The sequence below is a fragment of the Equus caballus genome, chromosome 1 (genome assembly GCF_041296265.1).
Source record: "Equus caballus isolate H_3958 breed thoroughbred chromosome 1, TB-T2T, whole genome shotgun sequence".
In the NCBI taxonomy this organism is placed as follows: domain Eukaryota; kingdom Metazoa; phylum Chordata; class Mammalia; order Perissodactyla; family Equidae; genus Equus; species Equus caballus.
The window spans coordinates 6,402,325-6,408,984 of NC_091684.1; positions in this window are offsets into that span (position 1 = coordinate 6,402,325).

Consider the following 6,660-nt stretch of genomic DNA (forward strand, 5'->3'; position numbering starts at 1 on the left):
AGGACAATTTTAATTGTAATCCTATTCTGCAAACAATACTCCAGAATGTCAAGTTGTTTGGTGGAAATTCAGAATAAAACAATCAAATATATTCCCAGAAAATGTGAGGTTATGGGGTTTTCTTTTTGTTCTTTGCAAGATGAGACTTGGTTGGATGGCATTTGATTAATGATATAAAATTCAGCTATAAATTCAAATTCCAGGAAAGAGCAGACTAGCGCAAGAGGGGAGGTCAGCCAGAGTGGTTGGGGAGGGCGCAGGGATGAGATGAGAATTGCACAAGATCAGAGGTGAAAATCCTCCAAAAGTGCAAGACCCGTACCCCATTTTACAGAAAATCCAGTCCGGTTGGGGCGGGAGAGGCAGTGTCGGAGGGACTTCCTGTGCTGGCTCCTTGGTCTCTGGCATCAACTTGGTAACGTCTCTGCAAGGGATCCGTTCTGAGAAGCCATTGCCATAGATTCGAGAATCAGAAATAGACTATTTGGAAGTGCTGTTTAAATTGCACGTTGGCAGGAAGTGAATGCTGGAGGACCATGGTGTAATTGATTACAAAGATAGTCTCGTTTTGAGATGACGCGATCACAATGTGCATTAATTTTGCTGTTGACATATGTCTGGCAGGCAGGATTTGAAAGTGTGAAGTGTTTGCTCTGAGTGAGCAGTAAGAACATCCATATAAAGTGATTGATTTCTTCCCCAGTCCCAGGGCACTTTCTGTCGTGAGCGATAAGAAAATATTTAAGGCCTCCGCGACCCCCTAAACAAGGTTCTTTGTGAGCACACCATGGGCAATCCCTCCACAGTGCCTTGAGCTCCAACCACGCTGCCCTGTCGCGGAAGTCCAGTGTGCCTGCTCGTCCTTCCCCCGGCAGGAGCGGGAGCTGAGTGTGTGCTGCTGGGGCTGCCAGGGCAGGCATGGCTGCCACCCCCATGTTCCTGTGTGCAGAGGTGGAGGTGTGCTGGGCTGGGCCGGGGCCCTCCTGCCGGGTGGACCCAGGTGGAGTGATGCCCGGGACAGAGCGTCCTGTTGATGCTCTTCTCTCTCCCGCACGGTCTACCTGGCTCACCCAGGCCTGAGGAAACCACAGGGCTCTGCCTTTCCCATTTAGTTTCCTGTGCAGTTCATAAACTTTCCTGTGTTTCTGGGGAAGCTGCCAGCTCCTCCAGTGGAACCACCTCTCTCAGCAATTGCAAGTGTGATTTTGGCTTTTGGGTAAAACCCCCAAGAATAAAAATTTCCCAAGGCCACCTCTTTCTTCCGAGAAACAGCACCAACTTCTCTGCAAAATTAATTTTGGGTAAAACAAAACAAAAACAACAATAAAAATCTGAAAATTGTTGTTTTAGGACAATGAATGCATGTCTCAAGCCCGCAGTTTTCCAAAGACCACATCCAGGGTATCACTGAAGGATGCTGGGAGATTCCCTGACGTGCTCAAACAGCCTTAGGCCTGATGGGGTGGAGGGGGTGGAGGGTGTGGCCTCCTGCCCACTTACAGGCAGGCAGGCTGTTTAACCAGGGCACTCCTTCCACTGGGCAGAGGGAACAGCAGAGGTGTGGCATCCTTGGGCACAGGCCCCAGAGTCCCCCGGCTCCGCTCTGCTCCTAGAACATGAGATTCCCCCGTCCCTGTAGGGGGCCCACTTCCCTGCTCTGTCACAGCTCTGCTTTTAAAGCAGATCAGCTGGTGCCATAATTCAGAGATGCTACCTAGTTAAAAATTTACTTTATCGACTAGGTGACAACCTTCATAGATGAAGAAAATTTGCAGATAATATTGTCTAGTTCTCTCAGCCTTATAAATAAGACCCAGAGAAACCAACTTTGGTTCCAGTCACACAGCTAGTGGGTGGCAGAGCCAGAATGAGACCCCGGTCTCCTGATGCCCGTCCAGGGCTTGCTTCGCCAAGCCACACTGTCTCCATGTTACATTTTCAATGGGGGTCGGGTTTCGAGGGGCTGGAGAGTGGAGAAATGCACGGTTTGACCAAGTGGAGTAACCGTCAAAATGGTGGAAAGTTCAGCACCAGATGGGAAAAGACACTTTTAGACCAAACTGTTCTTCCAGCAACTTCTACTTTCCCAGATTCAGAGACGAAGGATCTACAGCTTCAGTTAAGATTGAAGGGGGATGTACGCAAGGAAGGACTTAGCTGACCTCATTCACATGTGTGTTTCCTCTTCCTCACCATCTTGATTCACAAGATCACCAAAAGGGTCAAATCCTCTTCCTGGGTGGTGCTTGTGAATTTTAAGTCATAAAATGAGCATGCGGCTTTAAGGTCTTGAGGAAATGGATCCGATGTTGTTGCTTCAGCCATTTTTATTCTAGTTGGACATGCGAGTTGTTGTTTGTGTCTAATTTTCCTCGTGTTCTGACATTTTCTAGGGCAAGGATGTAGATTGTGAGTGTTCTTTCACCTTCTGTCACCTTTTCACACTATTGATTTGGCATGAAATTTCACGGAAGAGCAAATGTCCAACACTAAGTATTGAAACGCTCTCAGGAAAAAAGATGTCCATGGCAACAAGGGACTTCTCCTTTGTCCCCAGGTGCCCTAAGAAAGGCTGAACCAGAGGAGAGAGCCAATAAATGGTTTTGAAAAATGAAAGCTGGAGTCCTTTAAAGACAAGAGTATACCCCACCCCTGGCTGAAGTGCCTATCGGCATCAAGTTTCAGTTGAAAAGTATCAGTAAACAATATTTGCTTTGTAGGTAAATACTGGATTAGGAGGCTGAGGAGCAACAACTAGTTTGCGCCGGTTGTATGCAAATTGCTAGCCAGAGTGCAAGCCAAGGGCTTGAGTGGTCCAACCTGGACAGCATCACTGGGCTGAACTACCCCAGAGGGTGTGTCTGTGTGTGCCTGTAGTTGGGAGGCAAGAGTAGAAATCAAAAGTTATTGTTTTCCTGGGAGATGAGAAGGGCCTTCCTCTCCTGCTCCTTCCTATGTCTCTCCTTTCTTGGTCCCCATGTCCCCTCATCAAGCACTCTGCAATATCTCTCCCGAGATATATAAAATAATGATTTCTTTGTCTTTTATTTGCCAGCACAAGTTGGGATCCAAGCTTGAGTGACACAACAGCAGGGCTTGCATGTCACTGCTGGTCACTGAATCTGTAGACACCAAACACAGTGCTGCATATGCTAGACACTCAACGCACATTTGAGGAAGGAATGAGTGAATTGAATCAACCATCATCTTCTTGATGATACGATGGAGGTTGAAACTGGCATTTTCTCTCTGACCCAGCATCACAGAGTGTGTGAGGTAGAGCTTGGGTGTAGACTGATGGTTTGCCTTCATCACCTGCCGCTGCCTCTCACTTCCCGGGCTGCAAGAACTTTACTTCTTTCTCATACATTTATTTTGAACTTTGTCTAATTTTCCTTGGAAAGTCATGTTGAGGATGAGCTGAGAGTTTGCATTCTCTAGGGGACTAAATGGAGGTGCTATTTCCCTCTGATATAAAAACTATCTGGAAGAAGCCAGTCAGGCCTAGAATGGTAGTTCCACAAAATCACAGGGTTCCAGACTCCTTCTACCATCTGCTCTGCCGTTTTCAGGGGTCTCCCTCATTCTCATGACCTCAAAATGGCTGCTAGAACTCCAGCCATCATGACTGTATTTCATTCAGGACAAAGAGGAAGAACACAAAGAACAAAGGGCAAAAAGGCAGCACACAACTTGAATATGCCCATCCTTAGTCCAATTTTAATATTTTTCCAGATAGTCACCAAACAACTTCTGATCATATTTCATTGGTCAGAATTTAGTCACAGGGCTACCATATTTGCATGGAATGATAAGAAATGTAGATTTATTTTTTTTAAACCAGGTATATCTCCACCACCCACCCCCTGCAATAATATTGGGATCTTGTAGATAAAGAAAAAAGGGAGGCTAATTATTATGAACACAATTAACTATCTCCATTTTCTTTTCTTTTTTTTTTTTTTTTTGAGGAAGATTAGTCCTGGGCTAACATCTGCTGCCAATCCTCCTCTTCTTGCTGAGGAAGACTGGCCCTGCGCTAACATCCATGCCCATCTTCCTCTACTTTATATGTGGGACGGCTGCCACAGCATGGCTTGCCAAGCAGTGCCGTGTCCGCACCTGGGATCTGAACCGGCGAACTCCACTATCTGCATTTTCAATTGAAGTATTTAATTGATGAACATTGAGAATGAAAGCCTATCACAAATACACACAAACTATATAGCCCATTAAATAAAAAATGTATAAAAGTAAAACCTTGAGGATTTTTGTCATGACTCAGTTATATATGCAGAGAAAGTTTTAAACCAGTTGGGTGATATTGCTGGGTATAATTAAAAGGAGATATTAACTTAAAAAACAAAGTTAGAATTATAAAAGTTGTTAAAATGCATGATGCCTGTGCCTCGTGCCTGGGATTGTTAATGTGATCTTTTGTTAGAAAATTATTAAAGAAAAGAAATCTGTAGTAGCATGCTAGTGGTTAAAATGGTCACTAAAACTTTATAAATTCAGAATTTCTGCCCAAAGATGGAGAGATTAGAGATGAGAGAGTCTATTTAGGTGTTTGAAGAGGAGAGCTCTTCATGTTTAAGGGGTTGACAGCACCATTTTTACTTTAAAAGCTGCTCTAACTGACGTTTATCTGTATGTATCATTTTAAAAGCCCCGAGACATAACTCTCAATCAGTTATTGTTTAGGCTCAGAATTTACAAAAGAGCATAAAAGACTATAACAATGTTTTTCAAACTTGTTTTTCTTTTGGCTAATCTGAGTGAGTGATGTTTTCCTGGGCAGAGAACGCGTTCTGATGAGAAACTGTGTTTATCACTCAACAAGTGTGCGCTGAGCGCCTGCTGGGGACAGACATGTGCTGGGCTCTGGGAATACCAGCTTGACTGAAGGAGACCACTGCCCTGGAAAAGCTGGCCACAGCGGAGGCAGTAAAGCAACGAGCTGGAGGCTCTGAAGGCAGCAGCGTGGCACAGCACGGGAAGGCTCCTTACGGTGTTCCAGAAGCCTCCGGATGGACACCGGTAACTCTACTTTCTTCCCAGGGAAACAGTCGCCAGTGACTCTCACGGCCGCATGCGTGGGTGCTTTCCTGAGGCTTTCGGCCAAAGCCGATCAAACCAGGAATTGACGCATAAGCAGAGGCACCCTCCATGGAGAGGTCCCACCCGAACTCCGCAGCAATCACAACTCTTCTTTGGGAGGTGGTATGAGAAAGAGGAGAGAAGGTGGTGGTTAAGATACGGGTGGGTGGAGAAATAAGAGAGTTTGAAGTTAAAAGTCTTGTTTGACTTCTTACTCTGATCCCTACTAGTACCTGGGTGGCCTAGCTGCAATAAAACATTTGAAAAATGCCTTGAAAGAACCCATACCCTTGGGCAAATTTATCTCTAAGTCTCAGCATCCTCATCTGTACAACCGGTGATAATAATACTTTTCTGTCGAATTGTTGGAAGAATTCAATGTCACCTCATTACAGTGAGTATCATGGTGCCCAGCTCATAGACAGGGCTGAGTAAAGAATAAACTGCCTTCAATAGCAACGTTTATGGAATAAGAGAAGGTGAGTCACACGAACTCAGGAGCTGAGCCTGCTGGACATTTCAGCCTTGGACGTGAGAGAATTCAGAAGGGAGGAGTAGCTGATGAGGGCATGAGAATATTTTCCATCTTGCCACATGCTCCTATGCAATCTTGCAGCAAAACTCTAGTACTCAATATTTTTATATCAGGACAGGAACACACAGATTAGTTTTAAACAACTACAATCATGTCAAATGACCAGAAAATATAATATAATAAAAAATTTATCGTTGAAAAGAATTACTGAGAAGTTTTTTTTACAACAATAAAGGTACATTATACAATAAGGCTATAACTGTCATAAGTCTTTATGTACCAAATAACATACAGTATTATTAGCACCAGTGTGAACATAATATATAACAATAATAGCAGCACCAATATGCATGAAATGTAAACTCTAGGAAACAGGAAAAAGTAGACAGAAACAAAATAGCAGCAGGAGGCATAAGCACCTCTACCATCCTATCTTAAACCTAGAAGACAAAACATAACAGGTGATACAGACAACTTTAAAATTACCTATTACCTATAGCAAACTTTATTCTGTTCTACCTAACTGTGAATATGCCTATTTTTTCACTGCCTATGGGGCACCATTAACCAACATTGGCTGTATCTTAGGCTGCAAATAACATTTCAATAAATTCCTTCCAAAACGTAGAACAGATGTGGACCATCTGACATAACAAAATATATTTGTAAGTTTTAATAGATACAAAACTAAAAACCTCTAGGAAATAATAAATAATAAAAAAATAATGAAAACTTCCCCCAAACCTCTCAATTTCCAGTACTGGTAGAGAAATGAAGTAGTCACATGAACTTCTACAGAAAAAAATGTAAAAAATGAGTAAAATAAAATAATCAACTATTTAAAGATACTAGAAAGCATCCCAAAGCAAGCAAAAGCTTAGAGAAGTTTAGTTGCAAAAGATGGCAAATGGAAGAGATAAACATTGTGAGTTCGTGGTTCACTGGAACAAGGATGCTGATTAACCCCACAGCTGTGGCTATAAGAAATGGTAGTTGGACAAAACTTGATCTTCCTTCCAGAGAAC